Consider the following 23,785-nt stretch of genomic DNA (forward strand, 5'->3'; position numbering starts at 1 on the left):
TGTCTGTCTATGTATCAATAACAAATTTTTGCTAACAACCCTACTACCTAAGCAGTATTTATTAACATTAGCAAAAGGCTTATTGCCAAATCTTTCTTCAACAATACCAGCTCAGATTCTAAATAACAATTTCCAGGAAGTTCTTACAGGAAATGCTCTTGATAAGCTGCCCCCACATTTAGAGTCAAGAGAGTCCTAAAGGACTGAGAACAGTTTTGGTCCTACTGCCCAGATGGTTTGATCATGAAAAGGGTCCTATTGTTGTCATCCTTTACACATCTCTTTCCCCTCCTTGCTAACAGTCTTCTTTATTCTACTTCCAAAATGAATTTTTCTTTTTGGTGGCTGGCCAGTTTGGGGATCCAAACCCTTGACCTCGGTGTAATTACACTGTGCTCTAAACAACTGAGCTAACTGGCCAGTTCCCAAAATGCATTTTTAATGCATGCACTTAACATGGTCTCCACTGTTATCTCCTTACAGAAAACTACCATCAGCATCACACAGACTACTAAAAAATATGCCCTAACTTGCTATCACTTCTAGTCCTTCTGTCACCAGCAGCCAGCATGAGCACTAAACCACAAATCTAATCCTTTTTCTCTCCTACTTATACCTTTTCAATGGCTTCAGATGAGCTCAGGATCAAAATCAGAATCCTTAATATGATCCAAATGATGCTATGGGATCTGTTCGCTTCTGTGCTTCAGCATTATATCAACCAACATCATCTCCAACACTCCAGCACTCTCCATGCACGCAGTCCAGAACTTCTCTCTGCTGCACAGATACTCCACGTGTCTCCTCTAAGCACCCTGCATTAGTGTCCTCTGCCTAGATACTCTTCTGCCTCCTTTGCATTGAGCAAATAATTCTTCCAGATTCAGGTCAATGTAACTTTACTAAGGAGACTTTCTCTAACCCCTCAGGCCATATTAAGTTCACATGTTACTAGATACTGTACCTTCATGTCCTTTCCACAGTAGTCAATAATATATGTGTTTGAATAATAATAAGTTAATATCTGTCACCCCAACTTGGACTGTAAACTCCCTGAAGGTGGAGACCAGTCATGGCTGTTTGGTTTCTCATTTAATCCCCAAACCTAGCATAGGGCCTAGCATGTAGTGAGCATTCAATATGAATAAATCAATATGCAAATAAGTCAGCACAGCCCTTTCTAGTAAGCATTTAGTCATGCCTCCTTTGCTGCTGTTTCCTCACCACCCACAAGGTCACATGCTGGAGGAAAAATGCTCAACTGAGTTCTGCCACTCACTAGTCATGTGACAATAAAGCAGGTCACTTACCTCTCTGAATCTTAATTTATTCATCTTTATTCAGTTTTCTCTTCTATAATCTTAAGCCCTAATTTTTTTTTTTTTTTTTTACTATTGTGAGTTTTGAAAGTCCTATTAAGGTACATTTTTGCCCTTCATTTAATGACCCATAGGAGAAATTGCCTGCTTTTATTTGGTACCAAGTTAATGACTGAACATTATAAAACCTATTCAACAGAGCCATTTGCTTCTTTTCCTTACTTTTTTATTCTCCTTGGCAATTTTCTTAAGTAAAAGATTAGCTCAAAATTCATATATGTTGGAATAAGTCTGTGTTTCCATGGTAATTACCAGAAATAAAAGCAATGTAAAAAAAAAAAAAAAAACATTGTACAGCCTTTTGATTACAGTAAGACATGAGAACTAAGGAGAATTATTTTCAAAATTAAAAATGTTCCCAAAGTAGAATCTGAATTTCTAATACAATATTTTTGCACAGTTTTCCTTTTTAATCCTGACTTTCAACAATCCAACATTTCAGGAAATAACCACAAATCATTCAAAATTTTTTTTATGTATGAAATGTAAAGTATGCTATCTCTGTGAGGACTCTTCCTGTTCAAATTGGGAGGGGAGAGTCTACCACCCACAAGGAGGTGCCCCCCCTTATGCCGTCCGGATACTCTCTGTTCCATGAAGGTAGAGGCTCAGCAGCACAAGCAGCTGCTGAAGTCATGTTCAAAGCAAGAAGAGAGACCAAGTTAGACATGTTTTCAGTCCTTCTCTTCTCTCTGGCATTAGAGAAAAGGGGGGCCCATATACATGCAAAGGCAAAATCTTAGGCTTTATTAAGGTTTGATAATGTGCCAAACACAATGCAAAGATTAATGCATGCCATGACAATTAAGACATGGCTCTGTCTTCAAGGAGCTCAGAGTCTAGTGTGCAGGAGAAGCATTTACAACAGAAGTGGGCAGAGCAATGCACGGAATGGCGGAGTGGCACAGAAGAAGGAATAAGGAATGAAGGCTATGGAATACATCACAGAAAAAAAAGCAATGCTTTATTAGACTCTTGTAGTACACATAGGATTGACCCAGAAAAGGAGGGGTGAGAGCAGGAATAATATCCAAAACATTTAACAGCTGGTGCAACCCAGGCATTGATGAATTAGGATTTAGCTCTGGAGCAGGGTCTTAGAAGACACCCCCACTCCTGCTGTGGAGGTGTTTGACTTGTTAGACTTGCGGAGAGGAAGCAAAAAATCTTGTGGTAAAAGACAGGGTAGTAATAATTTACGTACTTGTATGAGAGCTTTTTGATATCTTAGCAACCAGCATGGCCATGCCAGTGTATATTTACTAAATATCCATCCTCAGTTGGGGGAGAACATTATAAACAGGGAAAACAACCTGCACAAAAACATAGAGTGCTAAGAGACCATGGAGAGTCTCAAGCTGCTCTAAGCTTCAACCTTGCAGCATTGAGTCCTTTGAGGAATGCATGAGACAGGCAGAGGCCAGTTCCTGAAGAATCTTTCTCTACAGATTAAGATGATTAAATGTTTTTCAGAGTGATGATAAGACACAGAAGAACATTATGCAAGGTAGTGACATGATTAGAGTCATATTTTTAAAAGAACCCTTTGGCCTTAGAATGAGGATTAAATTAGTGAGGGAGATAACTGAAAGTAAGGAGACGGTAGAGAAAGAACTGAAGCCATCTGTTTCCAGCAACGTAGCTCACGGGATTCTCTGAAAGCCCTTCTTGCACCAATACAACTAGAAACTGTATAAATTAGAGCTGGTGGAGCTCAGAAAACAATACCCCATAGTATGGTGCTTTGGCATGCTGAGTACTTTGAACTGAATGACGCTGGAAGGCCTCGGAAGCAAAGTTTCTTCTCTGATATCCTGCCTTCCTGTCTCTGGCTCTCCTTTTGCCCCCAAGGCAGGCTGCAGAAACTAGAATTCCTCTTTCCCAAGGTGGGTCATGGAAACTAAAAATATTACTCTAGCCTTCCCATGCCTTTCTGTGTAAGAGATGGCCACAAAGAAATTCTCTTCCCTACCTTATCTGATGGTAGGTCATAAGGGATCCTGCCTATACCCCAGAGGAAGAAATGCTACACAGAGAGGTCAAGTCGAATCTGAACTGACAGGCATTACTGGGTTTCCTCTCTCAGTCTATTACTCGTACACATTTTTTGTCCAATCACATTTCCACACAGCTACCCATTTTCATCAAACCTAAGCATAGAAATAGTGTTCCCTGAGTCTTAGAGTCTTCACTTCTAAAGGCTCTCAAATCACATAAACTTTGATTAAATACATTCGTTATGCTCTTCTCCTGTTAATCTGTCTCCTGTTCTAGGCATGTCAGAGCTGACCCTTGTGATGGGTGAGGAAAGATATCACACCTTTCCACCCCTACAGAGCATTTATAATTTTAATACATTACTGGGATCACAGATAGTAAGAAAAATTGTTAAAAACTAAATTAGAAAGAGAAAACAGCAAACAGAATAGAGTTAGAAGCAGGCAGATGCTGGAAGCAAAGGCTGATACCAGCTCTGGGATCTGGAAGCCAAGTCCAGACCCAGGCCCAGCCCCAGCTCACAGAACTGAACCCAAGACCTGCATTAAGTGGGTTAGGGGTGCACTGAAATACCTCAGTATGGCTGACAGGCCTAATTACCCCTGTAATCTATTCATTTCTCCTTATATATTTTGAGGCTATATTATTTAAAATTATATGTGTTTAGTATTGTTTTATCTTCCTGTTGAGATAAATCCTTTATAATTATGTAGCAATTTTCTTTAATGCTTGTTATTGCCTATTTTGTCTATATTAATATAGCCACTGAATCTCTTTTAGTGGTATTTGTCTGTAATATTTTGTTTTCTTCCTTTTGCTTCCAGCTATTCTGAGTCTACATTTATGTGTTTCTTAAATAGAGCACAGCTACTTATTTTTCAGATCCAAATGAAAATGTTTCTATTTAAACTAGTGAGCTTAGTCTTCTTACATTTACTGTAATTAGTGATATATTTAGACATGTTTCTAGTATCTTAGATAGAACTATTTTCCTTATTATGTATCTCTTCCTCCTTTTCTTGTCTTTCCTATATTAATTGAAACATGTTTTGGGGGTCTGGCTGGTTAGCTCAGTTGGTTGGAGCACAGCCTTATAACACCAAGGTCATGGGTTCAGATCCCTGTACTGGCCAGCTGCCAAAAAACAAAAAAACAAACAAAAAAAACCCACGTTTCTGTTTGATTTCATATTTTATTTTTTTCCTTTACCAGTTTGGGTGTTATACAATCTATTTCTATTATTTTAGTGATTACCCGTTGTAGTATAATACAAAAATACATTTAGTCTTTGTCTTGCTTCCTGGCACAGAGCTCCTAAAACCCTTGGAATTTCCTGAGTGATAGGAGTGTCTCTTATTACTCAGAGGGAGCCCCTTTGGTCACACTTGCTTGAGTTTATCTAAAGAGGTGACTTAGGGTGGGGCCCCTACATAGCCTCAGGAGGGGGCTGGTTAACAAAAAGACCAAGAGATTAGAGGGTTGAAACTTTCCATCCCACCCATCTCAGGGAAGGGGAAACTAAGCTCTATAAAAACTCTTGAACAATGAGATTTGTTGAGCTTCTGGGTTGGTGCCACTCATCAGTGAGATTTGATGAGCTTCTGGGAGGGCACGAAAGCTAGCTGCTGTCCCACCGCCACACACACACCTTGCTCTATGTATCTCTTCTATCCGTCTGTTACAGAGTTGCATCCTTTAAAATAAACCAGTAAATGTAAGTGAAGTGTTTCACTGAGTTCTGTGAGCCATTCCAGCAAATCATCCTAGAAAGGGTGGTGGTAACTCCAGATTAACAGCCAGTTGGACAGAAGTACAGGACGCCTGGGACTTGTGACTGGTATCTGAAATAGGGCAGTCTTGTAGGACTAAACCCATAAATCTATGGAATCTGACACTAACTCCAGGTAGTGTCAGAATTAAACTGAACGGAATTGTTGGATATCCAGTGGGTGTCCAGAGAATTGGAGAATTGGCTGTTGGTGTCAGAAAACACCCCAAAGCTTTCAAATGTCCTCATGCATAATTAATGAAGTCTGAAGGTAATTAATATCTTTGCATTCCAAACAATACAAGAACATTGGAATGTAAAATTCTAATCACTCTCCTTATGACTTACATGGCACTAAAGTGCAGTATTTTATTCCTGATTTTTAATCCCTCAAATTACTTATTATTTTATTATCATTATTAGTATTCACAGAATGTTTGTTTAAATTTACGTAGAAATTTGCTAGTATTATTGATCACTATTGCTTTTGTATTACAGACCTCCTTCTGAGATCATTTTCCTATTCTCAAAATGCATTTTTTAAAATAGTTTTCTTAGTTAAGTCTGGTATAAGTGTTCACAGTTTTTGTTTGGTTACCTCACTTCATTGGGTTTAAAGGCAGTGACAATCCAGTTGTTGATGGAGCAGTCTGAGCCCTAAAGTGGCAAAACTTTTTTTTTTATTATGACTTATGTTTCCTGTGAATTAAATGTGTACATTAAATAAGACATTGGCTGGACAATTATCATGTAAATGAGAAATATAAATGCTGTGGGGTGTAATAGCTGCATCACACTGCACTAGAAAATAGCAAATTTAAGGCTTAGAACTCTTGCTTCAAGACATGGTCAGAAGTACAGAGAGGTTTTATGGCAACTGTAAGAACCCAAATGCCCCAAGGGATCACACCCTGATCACATAAGCCCTTCTCAGCTGCACCCCATCATGGCGCTGGTTGCCCTTCTCTTCCGCATTCTCCTTCCTGCTGGCCCGAATCACACGCCAATCAGCTCTCCCCCAAGCCCCAAGCAGTATGCTAAATAGGGATTGTATTTTAAACCAATCAGCTTTCCCTTAAAACCGTGTGTGTATATATATGTGTGTGTGTGCTGCCTAATAAAACGAGCTCTCTCTGGTGGATCGTCAACTGGTGTCGACTCATCCTTTTCAGCTATCCTAAAAAAAAAGTGTCTTATTTCTTGCAGCTTCAGGGCTAATGTAATTTTAAAATTAGATGAATAGTTGGATCTGGAATTGCTTAACTACAATATAAGTAGAATTCACAGCTTTACCAGGACTCTTACATGAAAAGTGGGACATTTGTTGTGAACGAGTGAATCTGAATACCCCATACTCCCCAAACCCATGAACCTCCCCTTGTCAGCAGAAACACCCCCTTCTCCCTTATGTGAATAATATGGTCTCCTCTTGCTTGAAAACTCTAGAAGGAGCTCACCTGAGATAATTATCTTGTCCAAGGCTGTCAATTATCCTAAAAAACCACCCTTCATTGTCTCCAGTCCTATATCCAGAGTCACATTGAAACACACCCTAGAGGAGCAATTACAGAGTCACTCCTATAAGGAGAAGATTTACACAACAAAAGAATCATACAATTTTGCTAATTTGTATCAACAGAAAATTAGGAAATATGTGGTGATGGAGCCTGAAGATGTTAGACAAAGGAGGAAGGAGTACAATTTCTCCCTGGGCAGAGTTTATCAGTATAGATATACACAGCACACATTCTGGGTTCAGTACGCTTAGTCAACTAGCTGGGAATTATTTTACAGTACTTGATGGGCATTTCTTGTTTTTCTATTTTTAAGCAACAAATACAACATTTGGTGGTACTGTATTGACTCATTTATCAAATAATCCATGAACTCTTAGTAGTGTCAAAGACAAATTGCACCAAGTGGAGTCAAACAGGTAAGGAAGACTTTATTCAAGTCTATTATAATAGAGGAAAAGGATTGAACTCATCTCCACTGAAACAAAAGGTGGGAGGACTTTTAAGAAGTAGGGTAAGCTAGTGGAAATTAGCTTTCCACCTAGAGGATGTTAAGGGGTAGATCAGTCAATGTGATTAGGCTATCTGTGTTTGCTAATTGTTGCTTATCATCAAAGTTAAGCTCCTACCTTCCCACAGAGATTGGGAGATTCAGGAGTGTTATCTCCTTCAGTGATTACATGTCAAAGGGATAACCCCCAGGCCCTAGAGAAAGGTTTTTATGGATTATAAAGCTGGCAGGAAGTTAGAAGATTTCCATCTCAAAGGGGCAGAGAAAGAATTTACATTAAAAGTTTTTAGAAGTAAATGTTCTAAGAAAAGGGAGGTAAGGGTTCTCTAGTAAGGAAGAAACTTATCTAAAATTTAGTGGACAGAAGGCAGGAGCCCATACTGCTGCAACCCAGGGAAGCCCAGGCAGGCAAAAACCCTGGGAAGCCTTCTATCCAGCCCACACGGAAGGCAGGAGCCAGCACTACCATAACTGGAGAGGTAGTCCACAACAGCCATCACCACAGCTTTTACCACTACAAGATTGGCTTGCCATCACAATAGCAGCTATGACTACCGTGCAGGTGGCCCACCATATATTCGATTGCATTGACACAAGGAGAGTCACTAGAGGAACCTGGAAAAAGAGTAGGAAGTCTTTCTCTCCAAAGTCTGCTCCAGAGTAATAGAAGAATCAACTGATCTACCAGATGACCAGAAATCAATGTGCAGATACTAGAAAGAAGAAAACCAAAGACTGAAACAAGAAGAAATAGAAAAGCTGAACAGACGATTAAGAAGCAATGATATTGAAGCAGTAATCAGCATTCTCCCAAAAAAGAAAAGCCCAGGACTGGATAGCTTTACTGCTAAATTCTAGCACACTTTTATGAGGACTTAATACCAATTCTCTTCAAATTATTCCAAAAAATTGAAACAGAGATCACTCTCCCAAACTCATTCTATGAGGCCAGCATCACCTTGATAACAAAATCAGACAGATACAATCAAAAAAGAAAACTACAGGCCAATATCTCTGATGAACACAGACACAAAAACCCTCAAAAAAAAAATTAGCAAGCAGAATACAACAACACCTCAAAAAATTATACACCCAAAATTATACACCATGACCAAGTGGCATTCATCCCAGGGATGCAAGGATGGTTCAATAGAGGCAAGTCAATAAATGTTATACATCACATCAACAAAATCAAAGACAAAAAACATATTGTTATCACAATGGATGCAGAAAAAGTATTTGACAAAATTCAACATGATAAGGCTCTCAGCAAATTAGGTACAAAAGGAAAGTATCTAGTGGACTGAATTATGTCTCCCCAAAACTCCCTAAAGCTTGAATTGTGTCCCCCAAAGTTTTATGTATTAGAAACTTAGCCGCCACTGTGACTGTTAAGAGGGTGGGAAATCCTATTATGGTAATTGAACGTGGGTCCTTGAAGAGGTGATTAGATTTCAGGACCATGCAGTAGTGGATGGATTAAAAATGGTGGCCAGGGGCATGGTTCTGAGGGCCTTAAAAGAAGAGGAGAGTCTGTCTTCTCTCTGTTCTTTCTGCTTCAACCATCTGGCAATGTGAGACCCCTGGGTCATTGTCGCCACCACCAGATGGATTTTGGACTTCTCAGCCTCAGAAACTGTAAGCAATAAGTTTCATTTTCATTATAAATCACCCAGTTCAGTGTATTTTGTTATAAGCAACATAAACGGACTAATACAGTATCTCAACACAATAACAGCCATATATGACAAACCCACTACCAATATCATCCTGAATGGGGAAAAGCTTGCAGGAACAAGACAAGAACAGAAACAAGACAAGGATGTCTAGACTCACCACACCTATTTAGCATAGTATTGGAAGTACTAGGTAGAAAAATCAGGAAAGAAAAAGAAATAAAGTGCATACAGATTGTAAAAGATGAAGTCAAACCATCCCTGTTTGCAGATGACATGATCCTATATGTAGAAAAACCTAAACACTCTACCAAACTTAGAGCTGATAAACAATTTCAGAAATGTTGTAGGACACAAAATCAATGTCCCCAAATCAGTAGCATTTATATTCTCCAATAATAAACTAGCAGAAAAAGAAATCAAGAGAGTAAGCCCATTTACAATAGTCATGTGGAAAAATAAAATACCTAGGAATCAATTTAACTGAGGAGGTGAAAAATATCACAAGAGCTACAAATCACTACTGAAAGAAATTAAAGAGGACAAAAAGGTGGAAAGACACTCCATTCTCTCAGATTGGAAAAATCAACATTGTGAAAATGTCCAAAGTGATCTACAGATTTAATGCAATCCCTCTCAAATACCAATGACATTCTTCACAAAAATAGAAAAAACAATCCTAACATTCATATGGAACAACAAAAGACCCTGAATAGCCAAAGAAATCCTGAGATAAAAGTAAATAAATCCAGAGGCATAACACTACCTGACTTCAAATTATACTACAAGGTTACAGTAACCAAAACAGCACAGTAGTAGCATGAAAATAGACACGTGAATCAATGGAAAAGAATAGAGAACCCAGAAGTCAACCCATAGACTCACAGCCAACTGATCTTTGACAAAGGCAACAAGAACATACATTGGGGAAAAGACTGCTCCTCCAATAAATGGTTCTGGGAAAACTGGACATCCATATGCAGAAGAATGAAACTAGACCTCCACCTCTTGCCATACATCAAAATCAACTCAAAATGGATTAAAAATTTAACCATAAGACCTGAAACTATAAAACTACTAAAGGAAAACAGATGAAACACTTCAGGAAGTAGGACTGCATAAAGACTTTATGAAGACCCCAAAAGAACAAGCATCTAAAGAAAGAATAAATAAATAGGATTATATCAAACTAAAAACCTTCTGCACAGCATAGGAAACAGTCAACAGAGTAGAAAGGCAACCTAAAGAATGGGAGAAAATATTTATAAACTATACATCTGACATATGATTAATATCCAGAATATATAAGGAACTCAAATAACCATACTGTAAGAAAACAAATAACTCAATTTAAAAATGTACAAAGGAGTTAAACAGACATTTCTTGAAGGAAGATGAACAAATGGCCAACGGGTACTTGAAAAAATGCTCAACATCACTAATCATCAGGGAAATACAAACTAAAACCCCACTGAGATATAATCTCACCACAGGTAGACTGTCTATAATAAGAAAAACTGAAAATAATAAATGCTGGAGAAGATGTGGAGAAAGGGGAACTCTCCTACACTGTTGGTGGGACTGTAAACTAGTACAGCCACTTTGGAAAACAGTATGGAGGTTTCTCAAACAACTACAGATAGATCTACCATATGATTCAGCAATCCCACTTCTGGCTATATACCCAAAGGAATGGAAATCATCATGTTGAAGGGATGAATACCTGCACTCCCATGTTCATCACAGCTCTATTTACAATAGCCAACATATGGAACCAACCTAAATGTCCACTGATGGATGACTGGATAAGGAAAATATGGTATGCATACACAATGGAATACTACTCAGCCATGAAGAGAATAAAATTCTGTCATTCACAGCAACATGGATGAGCTTGGACAAAATCATGTTAAGTGAAATAAGCCAGGCACAGAGGGAAAATTACTGCATTTCCTTACTCATAAGTGGGAGATAAGAGAGAAAGAAGGACAGAAAGGAAGACCACAGTGGTGTGTTGGACTTGCAGAGGGAGAGAACATTCCTAGGGTTGCTGGGGTGCAGGTGGGGGAGGTTGGGGAGAGGTTGGGTGGGGGACATGGGGAACAAATGCAATCTGAGCTGGTGGGCATGCTGATAGTATTGATCTGATCATCACATCTTGGACACAGGTGCTGATGGTCAGCTCTGTGCCCCACGAATATGTATTATCAATTAAAAAAAATTAAAAATAGATAAGTTTAAAAAATAATAATAGAGTTTAGTCAAGCTGAGGGGAACATCTTTGTTAATGGGCCCTGAGCAAGAGGAGTTCTCTTGTTGCTCCAGGATGTAGGTAAGTAACCCCACCCCTGGGGACTTAGGAGTCCACAGATGTGATGGAGCTAGAAGTGTCTGGAGTAAATTAAATGCTGTAAGGAGAAAGTATCATTAGAAGAATCTCAGTACTGTTTTCTAAGATTCTGCAACAAAGCTATGCCCTCACTGGCAAATAACTCTTCTAAGAAGCAGCTCCTGACTTAGTATCAGGTTTTGATGGAGTTAATACCTAACCATAGGCTCAAGAGTGAATATGCATCCTGAGCTTTTCCTCTTGAATTGAGTGTCAGCTGACCACAAAGCCATAAAATCAGGCATGCACAGCAGCACTCTGTCATAATGGAACCAAGACGGGATACAAGGTTTTTTTTTGCTTAATTAGAAGTTTTGATGATACTTAACTTTAGTGGCACATGATTTATAAGTGTTGTAGTGTAATGGAATTCTAACCACTGTGAGCAGTGTTCTTGTTAATAATAAATTAAATCATTATGATCAGTGAATTGTGAAGAACAAATTAATTATAATAATAAAGTGCTTAATAGATCAGCAGAATTTTCAAAGCCTGACAAATTTTTAAAAAACAATCTCTGAGACTCTGAGAAGTTAAAAATTGCTTTTCCCTAGTTTTTGATGTTCATAGCCAGTTCAAGTCTACAAGACCTACTCAAGTTTCGTGAAAGGCTCTTCTTCAAAGTTTTTTGCCCCATCTGTATTAATCACTAGCAATAAGCTCCTGATAGTTCAGGGGACTGTTCTTTATGAAGTCTGTATGCTACCAGGTGGTGATAACATTCAGCACAGACCTCTGTACTACTCGCTATTTATTCATTTACTAATTCATGTTTACCAATCGACATTTTTAAAGTGCCTCTAATCTCCAAATACTGTTTTCGTACTGAGGATGTAGAGACCAGCAAGGCATGGTCCTTGGCAACAGGAAACCACAGACTAAGGAGGAAGATAGGCAGGTAAACAAATCCGTCTTCATTTTGTTTTCAAAACAGGCTGAGAGGATTATGTACAAAATACATACGTCATGTGCAGTTTTAGCACTCACTTTGTTCCTACTTCTCATGTAAGATGTCAGAGTAGTGGCTCTCAACCCAGCATTGATTAAACAAGGAAAATATCCATGAAATGATATTAAAGCATTATGATGCAACATACCCACAGGTATATATGTCACAATGCACCCACTCATTCTCACAATAGACACTTACTGAGCACCTATGCTGTGCCAGCTATAAGGAGAGAGAAACACAATCCAGAATATTCAAGGAAAATTTTGGACAGTTTTTCCCTCTTTAACCCACATTCTAGTTCAAATAACATCCTATTAGTGTTTCTCTGCTCCCTTGTACAGCAATATCCCCCCAAAAATGTCTATGCCTGCACTCTGCATTTCTTCTTCAATTCTTTCTTGAACTCTCTCCAAACAGACTTTAAACCACACCCTCCCTACCCCACAAAACGGCCATTGTCAAGGTTCCCAATACTCTCTGATGCTGTTAAATCCTATGGTCAATTTGTTTTCTCATCTAACTTGTCTTAAACATAGCATCTTATGTTGTTTCCTCTTTCTGGAAACATGCTTAATTTGGCTTCTGGCCAAGTTGATGGCTCCCCCTGGTTTCTCTTTTTTCTTTTTTTTTGGCAGCTAGGGATTCTGGTTTCTTCTCATGTACCCTAGCTCTAAATGTTGCTGTTCCCAGGACATGGCCTTTGGCCCTTCTCTGTCGATGGACATTGGGTTGTTTCTGCCTTTTGGTTGTTGTGAATAGTGGCCAGTACCTGTGTAATCTTCATCAGTCACGTAGCTATAAATAGTACCTATATGGTTTCCAATTTTATATTTATCTGAGCTCCAGAATTGTATATGTAACTGCCTACTAAACATTTCCATATGCATGTCTAACCACTATGTCAAACTTAATGGCTCCAAAACAGAACTTCTCAGACTTCTCACCTCTCCCCACCCACTTGCTCTACCATAACTAGCTCCTCCTGCAGTCTTCCCCAACTCAATTAGTAAAAATTTCATTCTTACATTTTCTTAGTAATCTTGGGCTTATTTTAGACGTCTCATTCTTCTTACATTCCACATCTGATCCAACAGCAAACCCTGCTGGCTCTACCTTCAAAATATATTCAGAACCTTACTCTTCTCCTAACTTCCACTTCTACTACTGGGCCAAGCCTCCATCATCTTTCACCTGGAATCTTGCAAAAGTCCACTAACTTTTGGAGTGAGCAGGACTGAAGCCATGTTGAGACCTAAAACCACATGAGCCCACATGGGCTCAAAAAGATTTTTAAAAAACACAGTTTCTTTTTTTTTTCTTAGCATGCATTTCTCTGAGTTTCCTCTTTCCCCATGGTTATTTGATATTTTGAACTTTGGCTATGGGGAAAGATAACATTATTTACATGAACCTAAAGCTGTTTTCCAGTTAGTCTGAAGCTGCAGGCTTGCAAATACTACCCTGAGATAAAAGCAAAGATGAGAACAGAAGCCTTTGCAAAACCTAGTACCTGACCCACAGACACGGACACCTTGTGCTTACATCCCATTCTCTCCTGCTTTTCACTTCCCACATTCCAGTCCCTCAGCTCCCTCTATAAAAACCCCCCAGTAAACCGGAGTCTCTGAGATGGCTTAAGCCTGCCCGTTCTTTTTCAGGTTTACTGTGGCAGATGGCTTTCACCTAGCCATTCTCCTTTAGGTTTACCAGAAAGATGGGTTTGCCTAATGTCTCTCCTTAGGCCATTTATATTTCTGAGTAAAAGGTGACTTCAATTTTCACCAACATTTGACCTTTGGGTTGTTTGCTTTTTGTCTGGGGGCAAGCATCTGCACCCGTGAGTTTGGTATCAAATTTGGGAGAGCCTCAGCCAGGAGCCAGTGCACCCTATAGCGTAACTTCTACCCATAACTCATGCAGACTATTCTCTGAAGCTGGCATGATCCTGTGAAAATGTGAATTTTTTCCTGCTGCTCCCCTGCTCAAAACCTGCCTGTAGCTTCCTATTTCACTCAAGGCCTTAGAATGATTTTCAAGGCCCAACCTCTTCCTTTGCCAGTTCCTCACCTATCACTCTTTGGGTTTGTCTCTTGCTTTTCTCTTTTTCTATCACATTGTTTCAGTCACACCGAACTACTTGTTTTTCCTGGAACACCCCAAACGCATTGCCATCTCTGTATTTACATATGCTGTTTCCTCTCCATGGGAAAACTGATAAGACAGGCACGTTCAACTTATGGGTAACGCCTGCTCTTGCCACCCCGTATAAAATAGCAGTATTTCCTTTTCACTTCACACTCTCCATTCCTCCACTTTATTTTATTTGTTTCTATGGCACTAACCACCCGGAACACTATATTTATTTAAGTATTTCAATCATCTGACTCCCTCCTCGGAACATCAGCACCATGTAGAAAGGTATTTTGTATGTTTTGCACCTGGCTTCATCCTAAAACAATGCTGGCACAGACTAGGTGCTCAATTAGCATTCATTGAATGAATGAGCAATTTGAAAGAAGTGAAACTTCCAGCTGTATCTGGAAAGATGGATAAAATTTTGATAGTAAGGGAAGAAGTACCCCTCCATATAAGCATATATAAGTGTCATTTAAAAAACATAAACACTATACAAATAATTTAAAGATGGGATAATGGGAGGGCCGGCAGTGAGGATAAGAGAGGGATGAAGGTTAAGGAAATGGCAGGCCTTGGCTACAGAGTATCTTTCAAACACTTCTTGATAATTTTTACAACAATGAATACAAAAGAGTTTGTTTTGTATGTCTCATGAGAACTTTCTGAGACCAGAGTGGTGGTGTCACATCCATTAAGTCTCACTGTTCCTGCAGCACGTCAGAGTCTAACAATCAGCAATAGCCTCAATAGTGAATAGCAATACTGAATCTGTTACTTTTCCTTCATGCCACCTGCGACATTGGCTTTCTCCTCCCAGAGCCACCTAAGAGAACCTTAGGAGAGGGGGACGGTGCTGTTTATTTTGCTAGTACACAAGTATTTCACATGTTTTAAGAGAGAGATGGGAAGCCTTGCATGTGATTGTAGTAACATTTTCTAGTTTCTGTATCTGACGTCTTGACATCTGGGGCCTTGATAACTAGGGAGGGACTGGTCCTCCCAGGGTTAGCAGCTTCTTAGAGATAGCAGACTGGCTCTTCCTTAAGTGTGCCTTCATAGGCAAACTAACCAATCAAAATCCCATAACCATCACCTGCCTTCTCTTATACTATGGACACTATTCTCCTGCCTGAGTCCCCCCAGGGCTGGGCACCAGACAACTAGGGAGCAGCTGCTACACCCCCAGCCCACTGAAATCATTCAAACTAGCCAGTCCTAAACCTGCTTAGCCTGCTTACCCTGCCTCACCCATTCCTTCCTGTGAAAACCACAATAATGGCTTTTCTGAGGTGCTCACCAACCTCAGTGTTCTCTCCTGTGGCTGTACATGGCACGGCATGTCCTCCTGCTCTTGGGAACTGTGAGTAATGAACTATCCTTTCAGTGCAGTTGTCTTCTGATCTGTTGACCTCATCATACTTGAATAAAAACAAAATCCTGGGTGCATTTCAAAACAATAATTTCCTCTTCTTCTGCTTAAAAATTAAACTATCTACTCAGACATTTTATAATTGTAATTTGATACAAATATCTTTTTTAAAAAGTAAAATCCTTTTCTCCTAAAAGGCTATAAGTGATCATAAGCTGTTATAAAACTCATCCTAGCAGTGCTCCAAGCTGACACAATTTCAAAGCTTGGCAATGCCTCTTTGAATTTGCCTCACCCAAAAGCTAGACTATTGTATTGATGAATCTGCTCAGTAGTTGTGCCAGTGTCTCTTTGCTCAGAGACTTCTCCGTCACCTCTTTCTTCCCTTAATCCTTGCTCTTTCTGGAACCAGCAGATCCTGTTCTGTTTGGCGTCACACTCCCCTCTCACTCCCCTCTTCTCTCCTCCTTCCATCCCCATCCTCAATCCAGCCCCAGGGCACCTTCTACCGTTCATTTGGATTATTCTGGTGAGGCAGGAGAGGGTCTGGCACTCATATCTTTTGAGGCAAAGCTGATCCTTAAGTGCATGGCTTGCAAGGTATATCAGTATAAGTAGAAATGACCCAACATTACTCCAGAAATTATTAAAACTAACAAACTTCAATCCTGAGTCTGTCCAACAATTCTCTCAGGAGTCAGTAAAAAGGAAAGACATCACACATCCTAAATTGCTATTAGTGTACGTAGATGAAGCTTCGGTGGGGGTGAGACAGCCCCAGCTAGTGTTGCACATGAAGCCACATACAATTAAGGTTGAAATACTTCTCTGTGTTCCTTTTTGTTTTTTAACAAAATGAAGACGAATGTCTTTACACTGTACAGTGCTGAATTTAAGCGTTAATTAGTTTTGTAGAATATGTTAATATCAGAAGGTTATTCTCACTAATGATTTCCTTTTAATAGGATAACAAAATGCCAAGATCCTTCGAAATCAGCCATGTAACATGACAACTGCTTTTCCTGTAGGGTTGCTGATTCTCCAGAGGACACCCGTCACCTGTCAGATTATGTCTATGAAAGGCTATTATTTCAGATGCCACTTGGAGCTTCATCCCTCAGTTGCTCTACTTTTGGTTGATTTTTGGCAATCTGCTTAGAAAAATGTCAAACACCTAGAAAGAAAGATGTTAACAGGCTGGCCTGGTAGGGTGGGTGATTTCTACATAGTTCTGTCATTACTCAAATCATTTGAAATTGGGGTCTGGGCAAAGTAGCTGAAACTGCACTTTATAAAAAGATTCTACTCCTGTCTCTAAGAAATAGATTTAAGATTTTGTCTATTTCCCATTTTGATTGGATGGTTTTGTTTGAGCTGGTTTGAGTGAAATTTGACAGAACTGACCACTGTTTTGGCTAAGTTAAAAGATGGCTGGAGAAAAACTTTCTGTGCCTTAGTTTCCTCATAGATATAATAATAGCTCTTAATTAAAATAGTTGAGATTCTTGAAAGAGAAATTTATGAAGAGTACTCAAAACACAGCCTGCAGCTTAGTAAGTGCTCAATTGATATACCTATTAATATGCACACTGTCTGCTATGGATTACAGCTAAGCATCTGGATTTCTCAAGACCCTTTCTAAACACAGCTGAGATTTCTAGGTTATTTAAAAGAAGTTAGATTCTGAGCCATCTTAAAGAACCCAAATATAGTCAATCAGTTGGCCACTGTTTCCTGAGTGACCTCCATACACGAAGCAGGATAGTTTGACATGGAAGAAAATAAACAAGAATGAAAGAAAGAAAAACACAGTATATATCATCAAAGCGCACACAAGTTAATTGCTATATAAAACTTCCCAGCCCCAGAACAATCTTACCAGATGGGAGTATTTTTTAAACACTTCCAACACTCCCAAGTCTTACGACTGTAATCTGCCCAGTGAAAGGAGGACAAAGGAAACGTGAAAGGCCATTGTTCCCCTTGACTAGAAAGTTCTAATCTCTCTGCTCTTAGGGTTTAGCGTCAAGAAGAACAATGTGTTTTTCCTCATTGACAAACAGTATACCTATTTTTATCATAAGGTTAAAAAGATCAAAGCTTTTTGAAATTGTAGAGACCTGGATTCAAATTCCATTTCGCTCTTTTCTCCTTTATGTATAAAATGTGGATACCAAAAGCTCCCTCAAATGAGCGTTGTGGGAATTCAGTGAGATATAATGTGTTTTAAAAACCTAGCATAGTGTGAGGCACAGACTAGGTACATAATAACTGCCACTTTCTGTGACTTTTTCCCTTCTTTTATGTAATTTGTTCTTTCATTTTTTCTTTCTTTCTTTCTTTTTTAAAATTTCTCAGTAGGCCTCAAGTAGAATTCAATGCCAAATCACAGTAATTATAGTAGTTTTGCCTTGGGTCATATTTCTCCATCTCTCTACATCAGAAACATTCAAACTGGGATCCATGAATGAACTTGTAGGGGTACATGAAACCCCTAACATGTTTAGATTTTTGTATAATGTGTGTCTATGTGCATTATTCTGGAGAGAGGGCCCAAAGTCTTCATCATCAAAGATGTCAGTGTGCAAAACAAGTTTAAGAATAAAATGTTTGAAATGTTTTTTATCTCTCATTTCTAGTATTATTTCATATAATTATTTTAAGTTTTTTAATATAACTTTTAGGATTTAGGCAAGGATGCATTAATAATTAAGTAACTAATTAATAATTAATAGAGCATATGCATGCTATCTCCGTTCTTATTCTATCATCTTCCCATTTCAGATTACAAAGATTAGGCCAACGCAAAAAATACCCAGGATGGTCTGCCATCAACTCTGCTTGGAACACATAATTCAAAACTATCTATTACTTGGACATTGCTGCTGCTAAGAAATGTTTTATGCTTTTTCCAAAGCCATGAAATAGTAAGCAGAAGTAGAATGAGTTCATCTTGGCGTCCCCTGTCACAAGGCCTAGTCCAGAGACATATATATTTGAATCAAATTCTATTATTATTAAAATCATAACCCATTTCAAACACATATAAAAAAATTTAAAAATTTCAAACAATAGTGACATCTAAGTTACTTCACAAAGTTGTTAGTTTCGGGGGGAAAATATTTTTCATTCATTTGTTAATCAAGGTATTCAATCAATATTAATGAAGGGACTACATGGGCCTAGGACTGTGTTAATACTGGGCGTACATTGCAGGATAACAGTTCTTTTCTTTTTCCAGCTTTATTGAAGTATAGTTGACAAATAAAATTATATACATTTAAGGTATACAACGTGATGATTTGATATACATATACATTGTGAAATGATCACCACAATCAAATTAGTTAATATGTCCATCATTTCACATAATTATCTTTTTATTTGGAGGGAACAAGAACACTTATGATCTTCTCTCAGTAATTTTCACATTTTTTGTACAGAAAAAGTAGACAACACAGTACTGTTAACTATAGTCACCATGCTGCACCTTATGTCCCCAGAACTTATTCATCTCATAACTGAAAATTTGTATCCTTTGACCAACATCTCCCCATGTCCCCCACCCTTGGTAACCACCATTCTAGTCTACTTCTACGAGTTCAATTTTTTAGATTCCACATGTAAGTGAGATCATGCAGGGCTTGTCTTTCTCTGTCTCACAAAGTTTTCAACAAATATTTTCCTAATGACCATGGCCAGAAACTATTCTAGGCATTGTAGATTCAAGAGGGAAGATAACAAAATCTTTTCCTTACTGAGTTTATATTCCAGTATAAGAGTCAATCAATAAACAAATAAATAAGTAATTATGCCTGATAGTGATAAGCATAGTCATGAAAAATAAAACAAGGAAGTGTGTGTGTCTTCATGTGGTGCCATGGTTCCAATTTTAAATAGGGTGGTCATGGGAGCCCCCTCTGAAAAAAATGATAGCTGAACCAAGATCTAAAGAAAGGGAGGGAGCAGCAAATGATTTGGGACCTTTGCAGGAAGAATTTTCTAGACAAAGGGGACAGTTAATGCAAATGACCTTGAGGCAGAAGCATACTTGGGTGGGCTCCAGGAAAAGTGAGGTCGTCAATGTGGTGAGAGCTGAGTGCAGGAGGAGTGGGAGAGCCAAAATCAGAGATGAGACAGGTCAGATGGGCATAGAGCTCACCTGGCAGTCTAAGGCTATTAGCTTTCCATCTGGGTTAGATGGAACATCCCTGAAGGGTGTGAGCAAAGGGGTGATGTGATCTGACTTGGGCTTTAAAGGGATTGACAGAATGCTAAATATTATGTGCATAGAACATTTTATAATCCACCTACTTTCATGAATTTGAGGTAATTTGTAATAAATAATAAGGATTTCTTCCCTGTTCTAGAGAGTAAATTGTGGAACAAACTGAAAACAGAAGGACAAATTAATTTGCTCAATATCTCTTCCTGCCCTTTAATTTTTTAAATCATGCCTGGAAAATAATTGGCAGGCAATAAATACTCATATACTTGCTAAGCTGTTAAAAGTGTGGATTTTTAAAAACAAATAACATTAGTTGACTTTTTTATTTAGTAATTGTTTTTTCCTTTGTTATCTTACACTTGAAAATCTCTCAAGTACTTATTTCTCCACTGAATTAGGAGACCATGCCATTTCATTTCCCAGCCTGGGTTGTGTAGACCAACATAACAGAACCAAGACTTTGTAATAAACCACAAATTAAGTTGGAATAACAGAGGTAATCCAAATGGTCCCTGGTTTCCTTTGACCACAGTAGGGCCACCTGATGGAGGGAGTTGGATCTGCTGAGGCTGATCCAAGTGTGTCTGCAAGAATGGTATGATAACCAGTGACAGACTGATGAAAAATAAGCTCCAAAAGCAGCAAGTAATAAAAATGGGAGCCTACTAAAATCTAGTCCACTCAGTCCAATGTGATTAGTTTTCAAAGGAATTGTTGTTCTAAACTGTTGAAGCAGTGCATTTAAATTCATTTATTTGCACTGCCCTTGCTGTGTCTCTCAGGCCTTTGTGTAACAGAAAGCCAGGAAAGGATGAATACTTAAGATTTTTTAAAACTCCTGACAGCAAAGTGCTTTAGGTCACTCAGTCAGTGAGAAAAATCAGACCAACTAACAACAACAGGCCCGTTAGATTTGGAAACACCAGGATGTCACTTAGAGCCTCAGGGGGCTTGTAGTTCAACATAAAACAAAACTGTGGATACATTTTTGAAACTTATGTCATCATATTTATAAATCTCTGTCTCAGAGACAGATCAGAACAAAATAAATCTATTTCATAGTTCATGGGACCTATTGCTAAAGATGTACTGACCAATAGCAAGTCTTTTTCATCTTTGAAAGGTCAAACTATTTTAAGACTCTAAATAAAGGTACCTTAAAGCCACTTAGACATGGACATATGGTAATGCCCCTTCTCTCTCGTCAGATGATTCCAGAGACTAAGAACATTTTTCTAGTGTCTGTTCCTATGCTTTTAAGACAACATGCTGTGGAAGAAATGTCCCAGAGCACATTGGGACTAGTTTTCTTTCATGCCTAGAGTAATAAGCCAGTGACTAGTTTGACTGTGTCCTTTTTAAGCATTCCTAGCTGATTGCATTCACCATTAAAGGTTTCATCTGAGACCAGTCAGGTATATGAGAAACACCCAGTCAAAGGCATCACGGAAGGCCAGGTATCCTGGAGCTTTCCCGCAAACATATGCCGTCCTCACAACTGCACGTTTTGCTCAGCCATCGTCTATAGTTCATTTAAGATAGAGCAAAAAGGGACGTGGGACAAGAACGCTTAGGAGAGGTGCCCAGGACATGTTCCTCCCACTGAAAAGAACCAGAACAACAAAGGGTTAAATATTGACGGGAGTATCTGTGGGAGAGCACAGGATTACAACAGGAGACAGGAGAGCTCTGTGGAGCACGAAAGCCCAAAATGGCATCACAGAGAGGAGAGAAAGACGGCCTCAGCCATCAAGACTCCACCACTGGGATCAGCTCAGGAGGGACTTTCCCTTGTAGGGAAAGGAAGGAAGAAGGCCCACACCATCCCCATCCTCAACACAGCCCTGCAAGCCAGGAGCCAAGTCTGGGGAGCTGCCTAGAATACAGGCACGGAATCATTCTAGAACAGAAGCACATACTGCCCATACCCCATGCCCCACCCTCATAACCCATGCATTACGGTGACATTTTGAAACCAGAGCCACTGCTGGAACATGCCCTGCCCTGGGGTCCAGTAGCCACTGGGCTTCCCCAGCCTTAAGGCTCTGCCATCATCCCAACACACTCAAATAAGAGGCTATAATGCCCTAATCCTAGTGGCTTGAAGCCTGGCCCCAGGAGCAGCAGTGACTCCAGTCCTGCATTCTGGAAAGCCAACTCCAGGACTCCTGAACTGCCACATCCCCGGCTAGAAATCAGACAGGCAGGCCTGCTTCTGGCAAATCAACTCCCTTCCTTGCCTTACCCATTCCGTGACCAACCGGCTGAGTTCTGTGTTCATGAGTCCCCAATCCAGAAAAATAGCTCACAGGTCCCTGCTCTAATAAACATGCCCCTGAGCCAATGAAACTAAAGTGCTTCTGTGACCTCCTGGAGCAGCAGCCAGGTGGTTACGCACCAACAGTCCTGCTTTATGATCTTGCCTACCAAGAAATGGCTGACAGGGCCCCCCTCTCTGCAGACCCAGCTTGCATCCTGGCTCACCACCTGACGAGTAGCTCAGCAGCCCAACCCTTGGTAGACCTGCCTCCAAGGGATGCAGAACCTTGCACCTGAAAAGTGGTACAGCAGACTAGCCCCTGGAAGACCCACACCCAGCAAGCTGAGCCAAAACACGCCCACACCCCCAGCTCAGAGAAACAGCCCAGATGTCAGGCCCCTGGCAGCCTGCCCCTGGTCACAGAATTAACATGGTGACGCTGCCACTGACAAACCAGTCCCAGAGACCCTGACACACCATGTGCTCACACCCCCATCCTGAGGATCAATCCAGCAATCCTCTCCCACAGAGCCAGCTCCCAAGATGACTGGCCCACAGTATGCATATGTGCACCCCTGGTCTGACAATAAACCCAGTGAGCCTACCTCCGGCAAAGCTCTGCCACCACCACCACAAACCTCCCAACTAGGCTGTTGACATACCTGCAGACAAAGCAAATGTGGATTATACCTGAAGAAACTACAAAGAGTCTACAATACTGCACCCATCCAGAACAAAGCCATTGCACACTACCTGTATTAGTCTATTTCTGTTGCTTATAACATAAATACCTGAAACTGGGTAATTTATAAAGAAATAGTATTTATTGCTTACAGTTTTGAAGGCTAGGAAGTTAAAAGTCCAGGAAACACATCTGGTGATGGTCTTCTTTGGGAGTGGCTTTACAGCAATGCAGTAGTCTCACATGACAGAAAAATGGCAGAGCAGAGAGAGCTCCTTGTGTGCTCTCCTTTTAAAGCCCTCAGAACCTGCCTATGACCACCATTGAACCATCAACTTAATCATCTCTTTAAGTCCCCACCTTTCAATGACCATAATAGGATTTCCCACTCTCAATAGTTACAATGGGGATCAAGCTTCTAATACATAAACCTTGGGGGACATAATTCAGTCCTTACCATTCTGCCCCTGATCCTCAAAATTTATGTCCTTCTCACAGGTAAATACATTCATTCCATCCCAAAAGTCTTAACTTTTTTCAGCTCTAAAGTCCAAAGTCTCAAGGTCCCATCTGTGAAATGAAAAAAGTTATCTATTTCCAAGATACAATGGTGGGACATAGGGTACATATTCTGATTTAAAAAGGGAGAAATAGGCTTCCAGTCAAGATAGCAGAGTAGACAGTTCCTAGCGTCACACTCTCCCACAAATCAACCAATTTGCAACTATTAAAAAGCAACAATAAGAGGCCCGAGAGCCACACCTGAACAGGGAGGAGCAGCACACTGTAGGACTCCCAGCCCAGGCCAGTGTCCACTGCCCAGAGAGGTCTGAGAGCTGCCAGGCCCACATGCCCTGAGTCAGCCATGCCCAAAGAGGCAGGTGCCATAGGACCCCCAGCCCAGGCCAGTCCCAGCACATGGA

The sequence above is a fragment of the Cynocephalus volans genome, chromosome 4, assembly GCF_027409185.1.
Source record: "Cynocephalus volans isolate mCynVol1 chromosome 4, mCynVol1.pri, whole genome shotgun sequence".
Lineage (NCBI taxonomy): Eukaryota > Metazoa > Chordata > Mammalia > Dermoptera > Cynocephalidae > Cynocephalus > Cynocephalus volans.